The sequence below is a fragment of the Phacochoerus africanus genome, chromosome 4, assembly GCF_016906955.1.
Source record: "Phacochoerus africanus isolate WHEZ1 chromosome 4, ROS_Pafr_v1, whole genome shotgun sequence".
Lineage (NCBI taxonomy): Eukaryota > Metazoa > Chordata > Mammalia > Artiodactyla > Suidae > Phacochoerus > Phacochoerus africanus.
This window is the reverse complement of record NC_062547.1, coordinates 82,209,608-82,222,764: the sequence shown is the minus strand read 5'-3', so window position 1 is coordinate 82,222,764 and position 13,157 is coordinate 82,209,608. Positions and strand designations below refer to the sequence as shown.

At 37.6% G+C, this 13,157-nt stretch overlaps 1 protein-coding gene across 2 annotated transcripts in view; it reads right to left on the bottom strand.

Annotated features, from left to right (window-relative positions):
- Positions 1-13,157, bottom strand: part of FCHO2 (FCH and mu domain containing endocytic adaptor 2) — a 131,366-nt gene that overhangs the window by 101,396 nt on the left and 16,813 nt on the right. The gene's annotated exons all lie outside the window — the stretch shown is intronic.

Genomic DNA, 13,157 nt, shown 5'->3' with positions numbered 1-13,157 from the left:
GGTATACTTAATATAGTTTTATTATTCTTTAACATTGTAATTTCATTATTATGGATATTTAATAGAACAAGAGATTGATGATAGTCATTTGCACAAAACTAAATACAAATTATTAGCAAGCCTGAGAACCTGGACTTCAGGACTTAATCTGGATTGTGATTAGATCTAAAACAAGTATTTCACGCTAGAATACTGTGTTTTAATATAGCCTATTCAGAATACAGAATTTTAGGCTTTAAAAAATTTTTTTAAGATTTTTTTAAAAATTTAAATCCAGTGTTGCTGCAAGCTGCAATGTAAGTGACAGGTACAGCTTGGATTCCACGTTGCTGTGGCTGTGGCATAGGCCAGGAGCCGCAGCTCCAATTCAAACCCTAGCCTGGGAACTTTCACGTGCCATAGGTGTGGCCCTGAAAAGAAAAAAAAAAAAATTTTAACCAAAACCATTAAATATGGAATTTAAAAAATTTTCCCATAGGCACATAATATACAAATGAAAAATATGGCACTGTCTTGGCCCTCTTAGTGCTACAAAGGTCCTATCTTATCCTTCCCAAAATTACCCTGTCCCTTCTCAATCTGTGTTACCCTTAACAGTGAAACAATCTGCAACCACCACTACCTTTCACTTACTTTGATAGGTTCAACTAAAATTGTTTTTAATTTCCAAATCTAGATCTGCACACTGCTCTTGCACATCAAAACATCTGTTTAATATCTAAATGCTTCAAACATAACTCCTTATATATCTTAATCGCCTCAGACTCAGAATATCCAAACTAAGCTCATCTCCCCAATCCCAACGGCCCCAAAACGCAGCTCTTTAACAAATAGGAATTAGTACCAGTTAACTGCCTCTCACTGATGGTGCTATGCCTTTTATCTGCTCCTTTAACCTTTTCTGTCTTTTTCATATACTGTATTACAATGGTAGTACTTTGATAATTTTTTAAAAGTTAATATAGAAATATCTCAATAAGTAAGTTAACAGCAAGGGAAAAAAATGGTTCAATTTCCAGTAAGAGTAAATTGATACAAAAACCTTCCAATGAGAAAACTAGAAAAGGCTGGAGGGGTGGAGGTGAGGGGTGGTGTGACTAAAAGACATCAGGGAACTAAAGAGGCAGTTAAGAATCAATAGGCCAAGAACCAAAACAAGGATATCCAGAAAAGAGAGTCAGATATGTAGGACAGCTTTTCCCATGAGGGCATAGAGAAGAGGCAGCTGCGACTGAGAAGTAGAGCAGAGTCTCACAAAGTTAGGGAGACAAAACTAGCTTCAGACTTGCCAAAGGTAAGAAGCATAGGAAATCCCATATCCTCTAATTAAGACTTGAAGAGTAAGGATATAAGGAGTTAAGGATGAGCCACAAGGAGGCAAGCCCTCAAAAATTGCAAATCACATCTTTTCAAACTCTGATATTGGATTCTACATGGCTGTCTTATACACAATCATAAAACCACTAGGTCCATAAGGAAACAAGACAAAATGAACAACAACAACAAAAACAGTGGAAACAAATTAACAGTGTTTCAAACAGCTGAGATTATAAAGCTTAGACTTTAGAGTTTATGTATTATGTTCAAGGACCCAAAAGATTAAATCAAGACTTCCACTGGATAGCACTGGGAACTATGTCTAGTCATTTATGATGGAGCATGATAATGTGAGAAAAAAGAATGTATACATGTATGTGTAACTGGGTCGCCACGCTGTATAGCAGAAAAATAAATAAATAAAAGGTAAAAAAAAAAAAAAAAAGAATTTCACTGGAGAACTAGAAATCATTTTTTAAAAGTGGAGGAAGCAGGGGAACTCCCATCGTGGCTCAGTGGTTAATGAATCCGACTAGCATCTGTGAGGACGTGAGTTTGATCCCTGGTCTCTCTCAGTGGGTTAAGGATCCGGCATTGCTGTGAGCTGTGGTGTAGGTTACAGACACAGCTCGGATCCATGTTGCTGTGGCTGTGGTGTAGGCCAGCAGCTGCAGCTCTGATTCAACCCCCAGCCTGGGAACCTCCATTTGCTGAGGGTGCAGCCCTAAAAAGACAAAAAAAAGAGGGGGGGGGGAAGCACAGCAAATTTGAAAAAAAATATATAATCCTGTATCTGAGAAATACAACTCCCAAAATTAATATCTCAATGGATAGGGTTTAACTGCAGATTCAATACACCGCAGTGAGAATTAGTAGAGAGAGGTGAGAAGAATCTCTTCTGGAATAAAGCTCAGAGAAAACAAAAAAAGAATGGAAAACAGAGAAAATAAATAAAAGACAAAGGACAAAGCAAAAAGTCTAACCTATGTGTAAAGAAAGAATGGGTCATAAGAAATATCTGCACAGATCATGATAGGGAACTTTCCAAAACTGACAAAGGACACCAAACAACAGGTCCAAGTAGCCCAACAAACCCTAAGAGAACCAATAAAAAAATATATACTCTTGGTCACATCATAGTAAAACTGCCAGAAGTCAAAGACGAAAAGAAAAACTTAGAAGCAGCTAAACCCTCCCCTCACCAAATACTACCTTGGAAGAAAAAATAATTAGACTGTAGACTGATAGCTAACATTTCAACCGTAGATAAGGCAATAATCTTTCAAGATTTTTTAAACCTAATAAAACACAAAACTGTAAAACTCCTAAAAGAGGAGTTCCCATCGTGGCACAGTAGTTAATGACCAGAATAGGAACCATGAGGTTGCAGGTTCAATCCCTGGCCTTGCTCAGTGGGTTAAGGATCCGGCATTGCCATGAGCTGTGGTGTAGATCACAGACTCGGCTCAAATCCCTTGTTGCTGTGGTTTCCCTAGCCTGGGAACCTCCATATGCCGAGGGAGCAGCTCTAGAAAAGGCAAAAAGGCAAAAAGCCAAAAAGCCAAAAAAAAAAAAACCTCCTGAAAGATAACATAAGAAAAAACTTAGATAACCTTGTAACCTTGGGTGTGGTGATGTCTTTTAGATACCACACTACAGAAGTGACCTATGAAAAAAATAATTGATGAGCTGGACTCATTAAAATTAAAAACTTCCACTCTGTAAAAGACAAGGTCCAGAAAGTAAGAGGACAAGCCACAAACTGGGAGAAACTATCTGCAAAAGATGCATGAGGAAAAGAAATGTTATCCCAAATATAAACAGAACTCCTAAAATTCAACAATAAGAAAACAAACAACCTGATTAAAAAATGGGCCAAAGACTTTAAGACACTTCACCAAAGACGACATAAAGATGACAGATAAGCATATGAAAAGATGTTCCACATCATATGTCATCAGGGAAATGTAAATTAAAGTAAGATACCACTACATACCTACTGGAATGGCCAAAATCAGCAACACTGACAACACCAAATACCAGTGTGGATGTGGAGCAACAGAAATTCTCATTCATTGACGGTGAGAATGCAAAATGATACAGCCACTTTGGGAGACAGTTTGGCAATTTTTACAAAACTAAACATACTCTTACCCTATAATCTAGCAACTGTATTCTTTGCTATCTACTCAAAGGGGTTAAAAACGTATTCCCAACATCTTCTCAGATCCACCTCTTAGAGTAATGACAGTAAAAAACAAAATAAACAAATGGGACCTAATCAAACTGAAAAGTTTCTGCACAGCAAAGGAAACCCTAAACAAAATGAAAAAGACAATCCACAGAATGGGAGAAAATCTTTGCAAATGAATCGACTGACAAGGGATTAATCTCCAAAATTTATAAACACCTTCTGCAGCTCAATGACAAAAAAGCAAACAACCTCATCAAAAAATGGGCAGAAGATCTAAACAGACAATTCTCCAAAGAAGACATACGGATGGCCAAAAAACACCTGAACAGATGTTCAACATCACTCATTATTAGAGAAATGCAAATCAAAACTACTGTGAGGTACCACCTTACACCAGCCAGAATGGCCATCATCAAAAAGTCTACAAACAATAAGTGCTGGAGAGGGTGTGGAGAAAAAGGAAGCCTAGTACAATGTTGGTGGGATCGTAAATTGGTGCAACCACTATGGAAAACAGTATGGAGATTCCTCAGAAAACTAAAACTACCATTTGATCCAGCAATCCCACTCCTGGGCATCTGTCCAGATAAAATCATGACTCTAAAAGACACATGTACTCCAATGTTCACTGCAGCACTATATACAATAGCCAAGACATGGAAACAACCTTAATGTCCATCGACAGACGACTGGATTAGGAAGATGTGGTATATATACACAACAGAATATTACTCAGCCATTAAAATGAACGAGATACCAGCATTTTTACCAACATGGATGGACCTAGAAATTATCATGCTGAGTGAAGTCAGTCAGACAATGAGACAACAACATCAAATGCTTTCACTGACATGTGGAATCTGAAAAAAGGACACAATGAACTTCTTTGCAGAACAGATGCTGACTCACAGACTTTGAAAAACTTACTGTTTCCAGAGGACACAATTCGGGGGGTGGGGGAATGCACTGGGGTTGTGGGATGGAAATCCTATAAAACTGGATAGGGATGATCACTGTACAACTATAAATGTAATAAATTAATTGAGTAATAATAAAAAAAACATATTCCCATACCAAAAATCCCAAAGATGTTTATAGTAACTTTATACATAACTGCCAAAACTCAAAAGCAACCAAGATGTCCTTTGGTACATTAATGGATAAATAATTCACATCCAAACAGTGGAATATTATTCAGCATATTACTAAGTGGAAGAAGCCAACGTGAAAATGCTATTACATACTGTATGATTCTAACTACAGTTGACTTTAGAGCAGCACAGGTTTTAACTGTGTGGGTCTACTTATATACAGATTTTTTTCACTAAATACATAATACAGTACTACATGATCTATAGTTGGTAGAATCCGTGGATGCAGAACTTCAGATATGAAGTGCCCACCATAAAGTTATATGAAGCTATTCCACTGCACTGAGGGCTGGCACCCCTAACCCCTGAGCTGTTTAAGGGTCAACTAGATGATATTCTAGAAATGGCAAAACTATGAGGACATTAAAACAGAGCACAGCAGATTCTAAGGCAGTGAAAATACTGTGCATAATATTATAAAGATGGATATGTCATCACACATTTGACCAACCCATAGAATGTACAACACAAAGAGTGAACCCCTGGTAAACCTTGGATTGTGGGTGATGATGATGTAGCAGTAAAGGTTCATCCTCTTTTTTTTTTTTTTTTTTTTCTTTTTAGGTCCACGCTTTAGGCATTTGGAAGATCCCAGGCTAGGGGTTGAATCGGAGCTGCAGCTGCCGGCCTATGCCACAACCACAGCAACGCCAGATCCAAGCCATGTCTGCAACTTACACTGCAGCTCACAGCAACGTCAGATCCTTAACCCATTGAGCAAGACCACATCCTCATGAATACTAGTCAGGTTCTCAACCTACTGAATCATAATGGGAATTCCTATAGGCTCATCCCTGGTTTTTAAAAAAGTACTATTCTAGTGAGCAATGTTGATAATGGGGGAGGCTAAGCATGTCGGGGAGGGGGGCAGAGGAAATATGGGAAATCTCTATATCTTCCTGTCAATTTTGTTGTAAATCTAAAACTGCTCTTAAAAATGACTTTAAAAAATCTACCACCTAGGGAGTTCTCTGGTGGCTCAGTGGGTTAAGGCTCTCACTATTGTGACTCAGGTCACTGCTGTGGTACAGGTCCAAGCCCAGGCCCAGGAACTTCTGCATGGTGTGAGTATGGGGGAAAAAAAAAATCTACTACCTAGAATTCTATACCAGCAACCCAGCAAAAATATAAATGAAAATAAACCCCTACTAAGACAGCAGACCTAGGTGATGAGCATTAATGGATACAAACATCGCACAAGATATATAGCCAGATATTTTATGCCACCAATGCAAGTACACACCACCACCAATGAAGTATTCTCGTCAAAATTTTGAACTGAATTTGATCTAATGGCTAGATTCAAATAACAGTTTATAGGAAATAAAGGGGTAAAGGAAATGTTATATAAAATTCTAAATAGGCAATTAGCATGTTCCAGGATATGGGATCCTCCATAGAATAATTTGGTTTCTTTCAAAAAAAAAAGTTAAGGAAAGAGTGGAGAGAATTACAGATTAAGAGACTCAAAAACCACATCAGTCAGGGAGTTTCCATTGTGGCTCAGTGGGTTAAGAACCCAACATAATATCTGTGAGGATTGGGTTCAATCACTGGCCTTGCTCAGGGGGTGAAGGGTCCAGCATTGCCAAAAGCTGTGGCGCAGGTCACAGATGCAGCTCAGATCCAGCATGGCTGTGGCTGTGATGTAGGCCTCAGCTGCAGCTCAGATTTGCCCCCTAGCCCCGGAACTTCCACATGCCACAGGTGCAGACATAAAAACAAACAAACAAAAAGAATCTGACTGTAGTGGCTCAGGTCACTGCAGAGGTTCCAGTTCAATCCGCAGCCCAGCACAGTTGGTTAAAGGATCTGGCATTGCTGCAGCTGCAGCACAGGTTGCAAAATGCAGCTTGAATTCAAGCCCTGGCCCAGGAACTTCCATATGCAGCAGGTGCAGCCATAAAATAAAATTAAAAAACAACAATAAAACTTTAAATTTCCATAGTACCAGGGGTGGGGGGATGCGATGGGGTTGTGGGATGGAAATCCTATAAAATTGGATTGGGATGATCATTGTACAAGTATAAATGTAATAAATCCATTCAGTAATAAAAAATAGAATAAAATAATAAATTTCTATAGTAAAAAGTGACACACACACACAAATGGCATACAAAGCATATAAGTCAGGAGATGTTGGTGTTCTCAGGTTCTTATGCAACAAATATAAGAAATTAATAGTCAAGGAAGAATGTTATAATATCTAGGATAATCACTAAAAGAATGAGGATATTATTCCTAAGGTGATAGAAGAAAAAATATTTAATAGAATAAAAAAATATTTAAGGCTGAAAGGCAAGAAAGAGAAAGACAAAAGATAAAACAAGCAGAATAGGAAAAAAAAAAAAAAAAAAGGAATTCCCATTGTGTCTTAATAGGTTAAGACCCGACTAGTATTCATGAGGTCACAGGGTCAATCCCTGGCCTCCATCAGTGGGTTAAGGAACTGGCATGGCCGCAAGCTGTGGTATAGGTTACAGATGTGGCTTGGATCCTGAGTTGCTGTGGCTGTAATGTAGGCCAGCAGCTGCAGCTCCAATTCAACCCCTAGCCTGGGAACTTCCATATGCTGCAGGGGCAGCCATAAAAAGAAAAAAAAAACAGAAACAAAACAAAAAACTGGCGTTCCCTGGTGGCCTAGCAGTAAAGGATCCAGCGATGTCACTGCTGTGGTGCAGGTTGGATGACTAGCCCAGGAATTTCTGCGTTCCATGAATGAGGCAAAAAAAAAAAAAAACAACCTAAAATAGAAGAGGTGTTGGGTAACTGCAACACAATCAGCCAAATCTGGCCAATTGTTTGTTTTCATAAGGGACATTTATTAGAACATATCCATGCTTATTTACCTACATGTTGGCTATGGCTGCTTTTGTACTAAAAAGAACAGAGCTGAATAGCTGTAACAGAGACCAGATAAGACATAACGCCTTATGTATATACTTTCTGGACCTTTACACAAAAAGTCTGACAACCTCTGACACAAGAGATTTGAACCCCAATACATATACTGTATGTAAAAGACCAAATGTTCCAATAAAGAACAAAGATTTTGTGAGGAGTTCCCGTCGTGGCTCAGTGGTTAATGAATCCGACTAGGAACCGTGACGTTGCAGGTTCGATCCCTGGCCTTGCTCAGTGGGTTAAGGAGCCGGCACTGCAATGAGCTATGGTGTAGTTCACAGACGAGGCTCGGATCCCAAGTTGCTGTGGCTCTAGTGTAGGCCAGCAGCTACAGCTCCAATTAGACCCCTAACCTGGGAACCTCCATATGCTGAGGGAGCAGCTCTAGAAAAGACAAAAAAAAAAAAAAGAACAAAGATTGTGAAAATGGCTTTAAAAATGAGAGAGAAACGTCTAAACCACAGACAGAGCTAAGAAAAAAAAAAATACAAGTGCAACACTACCCAAAACCAAACTGATAACACTTTAAAAACAACAGTAAGAAAAACTATGGAGTTCCTGTTGTGGTGCAGTGGGTTACAAACCCAACTAGTATCCATGTGGATGCAGGTTTGATGCCTGACCTCGCTCAGTGGGTTAAGGATCTGACATTGCCATATGCTACAGTGTAGGTTGCAAACACGGCTCAGATCCTATGTTGCTGTGGATGTGGCATATGCTGGCAGCTGCAGCTCTTATTTGACCCCTAACCTAGGATGCTCCCATATGTTTCGGGTGTGGTCCTAAAAAAAAAAAAAATTCAAAACACTGAAATGAAACAGAGTATGTTCTCTAACCATGACGCAATTAAGCTTGAAATCAATAGGAAAAATATACCTTGAAAATCAACATATGTTTGGAAATAAAGACATATACTTCTAAATAACCCAGGGAGGCAAAAGAGAAAATAAAAACCAAACTTTAAAAATATATTTAAACAGGAGTTCCCGTCGTGGCACAGTGGTTAATGAATCCGATTAGGAACCATGAGGTTGTGGGTTCGATCCCTGGCCTTGCTCAGTGGGTTAAGGATCCGGCATTGTCGTGAGCTGTGGTGTAGGTCACAGACGTAGCTCGGATCCCACGTTGCTGTGGCTGTGGCGTAGGCTGGCAGCTACTGCTCCAATTAGACCCCTAGCCTAGGAACTTCCACATGCCGAGGGAAGAGGCCCTAGAAAAGGCAAAAAGACAAAAAATTATATATAAATATGTATATATATACATATATGTATATATTTAAACAAAGTATAATAAAAATCTTATGTCTCAAAACTACAGGGGTGCAGCAAAAGCAATGCTTGAGGGAAATTCATAGTTAAATGAATATATCAGAAAGAAAAAGGGGGAGTTCCCGCTGTGGTTCAGTGGAAATGAACCCAACCAGTATCCATGAGGATGCAGGTTCAATCCCTGATCTCACTAGGTGCAGCAGGTTAAGGATCTGGCGTTGCCAGGAGCTGTGGTGTAGGTAACAGACGTGGCTTGGATCCCGCATTTCTGTGCCTGTGGTGTAGGCCGGCAGCTACAGCTCAGATTCGACCCCTAGCCTGGGAAATTCCATATGCCGCAGGTGCAGCCCTAAAGAGCAAAAGAAAATAAAAAAGGTCGAAAATCATTAAGAATCCATCCCAAAAAAATTTAGAATAATAACAGCATATTGAACCCAAAATTGAAGGAAATAAACAATAGAAGTTAATGAAATAGAAAATAAGTATACAAAAAAAATCGATAAAGTCAATAATTGGCTCTTTGTAAAAACTATTAAACCAACAAACATCAAATGAGACTGATCACGAAAAAAGGAAGAAGGCAAAAATAACCAATGTCAGGAATAAAAGTCAGACTTCAGTACAGATCCTGCATAGACATTTTTAAAACTTCATTAAAGGATATTAAGAATAATTCTTTGCCAATAAATTTGAAAATTTAGAAGAAATGAGAAAACTCCTTAAAATGTAACTTATCAAATGCACAAAAGAACTACAATACCTATAGTCCTTAATTATTAAAGAAATTAAATACATGATTTAAAACTTCCTACAAAGACAATTTCAAACCCAGGTGGCTTTACCAGCAAATTCTATTAAACACACAAGAATTGTGTTTCTGTGTGAAACAAAAAGGAATCTTCCACTTAAATTATCAGAATAAACAAGAATTGCCAGGCTTCTAGACAAAGTCAATATATAAAAATCAAGTGTGTTTACATGAACTTGCACATGTAACTGAAAAACTGCTTTTATCCTGAATATATAAAGAATTCCTTTGTTTTTAAAAAGGAGGAATAAAAATAGGCAAAAGGTGAAAAGGTATTTCATAGAAGAGAAGATATAAATGGCCAATAAACATATGACAGTATGTTCAATCTCATTATTTATCAGGAAATACAAAATAAAACCACAATGAAATACTGCTACTTATCAGAATGGCTCAAATTAAAGGACAAATAAAGCCAAATGTTGCCTGAGGATATGGAGCACCTGGAACTCTCCACAAGGCTGCTCCTGGCATAAACTGGTACAACCACCTTAGAAAACTCTTTGGCATTATCCACTAGAGTTGAACATACACAACTCTAAAACCTAGCAATTCTGCAGGGTGGTAAATAATATATATATGTGTATATGTGTACTGAGACGTGTACAAATATGGTCAAAGCAATATTATTTGTAGTTGCAAAGAAATGGAAACACTGAAATGTCCATCAACAGTAGTAGATAAATACAGTTGGTATATTTATATAATTAATATTAAATAACATTGTAAATAAATTATACTAAACACAATAAAAATGAATCTCACAACAGTGCTGAGTAATAGGAATTAGGCAAAATACACGCTATATGATTAATTGATGTACTCAATACAAAGTTCAAAAAATAAGTACAACTTCCTCTGACAGAGGAATAAACAAATTACAGTATTACCATAAATGGAATCTACTCAACAGCAAAAGGAATGAACTGTTGATACATGCAACAACATGGAACAATCTCAAAATCATGATACTGAGTGAAAGCACCAGATAACTGAATGAAAGCATCAGACAATGGAGTATAATCTATATGACTCCATTTACATAAAATTCTAGAAATTGCAAACTAACATGTCACAAGCAAATGAGTGGCTGCTTTTTAAGAAGAGGGACACAGGAAGGAATTACAAAGGAGAGATGAATATGTTCTCTGTCTTGACGGTGGTCATGGTTTCATGAGTGTATGCATATATCAAAATTATCAAGCTGTACACTTTAGATATGTGCAATACATTGAATGTCAAGTATAACTTCAATAAAGCTGTGGGAAGGAAGAAAGGAAGGGAGGGAGGAAAGAAAGAATGAAGAAGGGGAGGAGAAAGGAAGGGAGCATAAAAGTGGGGAGGAGAGGATGAGGTATGAGAGAAAAAATCTGAATGACTAATACAGGAAGTTTTAACCTTTCTGGATCCCATTTTCTTATCTATAAAACAGAACTTAGAGTTTTGACAGTTCAATGAAATAAAGTATGCAAAGTCTTTGGTGTATGGCATATGTTTATGTGCCTATTTTTTCTTCCTTTCTTTCTCATTCACTCCTTCAAGAAATATGAGTATCCAACTGTGCCAGGTTCTGTGTCAGGCAGTGGGATACAAGAGAATATAATATACTGCTCCTCTTAAAGGGGAACATATAAACAGAGAACAAAAATGAACAATTATAACATTTTACAAATATTACAAAGAGATCTATGATGTTGAAAGAGATTATTATAGAGATTAGGAAAGGCATCCCTGAAGAAGTGACTACACTGCTGACTTCTAAAAAGGTAAGCAGGCGTTAATTAGGTAAAGACAGGAATAAGCACGTATAAAACCTGAAATGAAGAAAGCCTGTCAATAAAACAGTCAATGTCTCTGGAGAGGAAAAAGGAGTCTGAATAGAGACAAGTCCGGTATGAGCTAAAGTTTGAAAGGCAATTTGGGGTCAGACTATGCAGGCCTGTCGTAAGAGCAATGGGAAGCCTTTGAAATGGTTTAAACAGGGAGGAGTTACTAACTGATCTGTAGTTTAGAAAACAAAAAACAAAACCTCCGATTACAGTACAGAGACTAAGTTGCAAGAGAACAAGAATGAATGGAGATAGACCAGTTAGGAGATGCTGCTGCAGTCCAGGCAACAACAATAATAGCTTGAACCAGCACAGTGAAGTCAGAAATTCATTCTATCAAAAAATCTTTACTGAAGGCCTGTTAAGGGCCAAGCTATATCCTAAGTGCAGGAAAAAGAGCAATAAGCAAAAATGACCAAAAAATTCTTGCCCTCATTGGCTCCGTATTCTAGTGGGGAGAGATAAATAAATAAGCAAAATATCACCTATATCAGATGGCTGTTAAGTGCTATGAAGAAAAATGAAGTAGAGAAGGAGTGGAAGAAGTTGTTGTCTCACTGCCCACAGAATCATTAAGGGATTAGATTCTGGGCAAAGAAGGGATGACCCAGGAGCCCTGGACTTATATAGTACCTGACATCAATAGGGCTAAAAGGCATAATGACAACTGCCTTGTTGGTCTCAAGGTAGATAATTATAGTAGTGATGTAAGTGTTGAGGGAGAAGGAGGCTTAGGGGACGTGCCAGGAGATGCAGAGTTCTGGAGTCTATCCTTTTACTCTTTTCAGTGATGAAAAGTAAGCCAGTGAGGGGCAGCTTTATCCATAGTACTTAGGCCTTATGGACCCCTTTTAAATTCCAGTAGAAAGATGGCAGCCAAAGAGAACTGGTCTAACATGGAATAGTTTGTTCCCCAATTCCTATCAGTTGATAAAAAAAACTCCATGAAAGCAGATGTATCCTTACCATATTCTAAAATCCAAACAAGTTCCTGGCACACAGCAGACCGAGGATATACATTGTTGAAGGAATATATGAATGAAATATTGTGTCTAAAGGCAAAGTATCCCTATATTATCAAGGTAAAGATTTTAAATGTGTTCACACAAAAGTTACCAAGTGGGACCAGCCACAAAATAACTTTACTCAAACCAAATTACACTGATTGTTAATAGTTTTTAATTGACTTTATAAGAGGCTTAAAGAAAATTATGTTTCATAAATTTGGACAATTTAAAAACATATACTTAGGATATTTTTAAATAAAAACTTAAAAAAATAACAGTCACAATAATACATAATTAAAAATTTAATCTTAAAATTATTTTAGTATGCTTGTTCAGTGACATTTTGTTTAGCAACATGGTAATATTTTATCCTACAAAATTCCTCTGTTTTTATACTGTATCACCTTGCTAGAACATTCAATGAAAAATATATAGCTAATATTTTCAAGCAGTGATTTGCAAACCAGGAGTTTATCAATGACGTTGAGAGCCACTGTTCAGCCCTCAGCGTGTTGATGACAGAGAACCACTACTTTAAAGTATAACACTCTATTACTCTAATACTTGTATGAAATGTACTTGATTGCTTTTATCCAAATTCAACCAAAATTTTCTCAATTATTTATATTCTGAAATTCCTCTTGATAATGAATTGTTAAGTGACTTAGGAAAAAATACA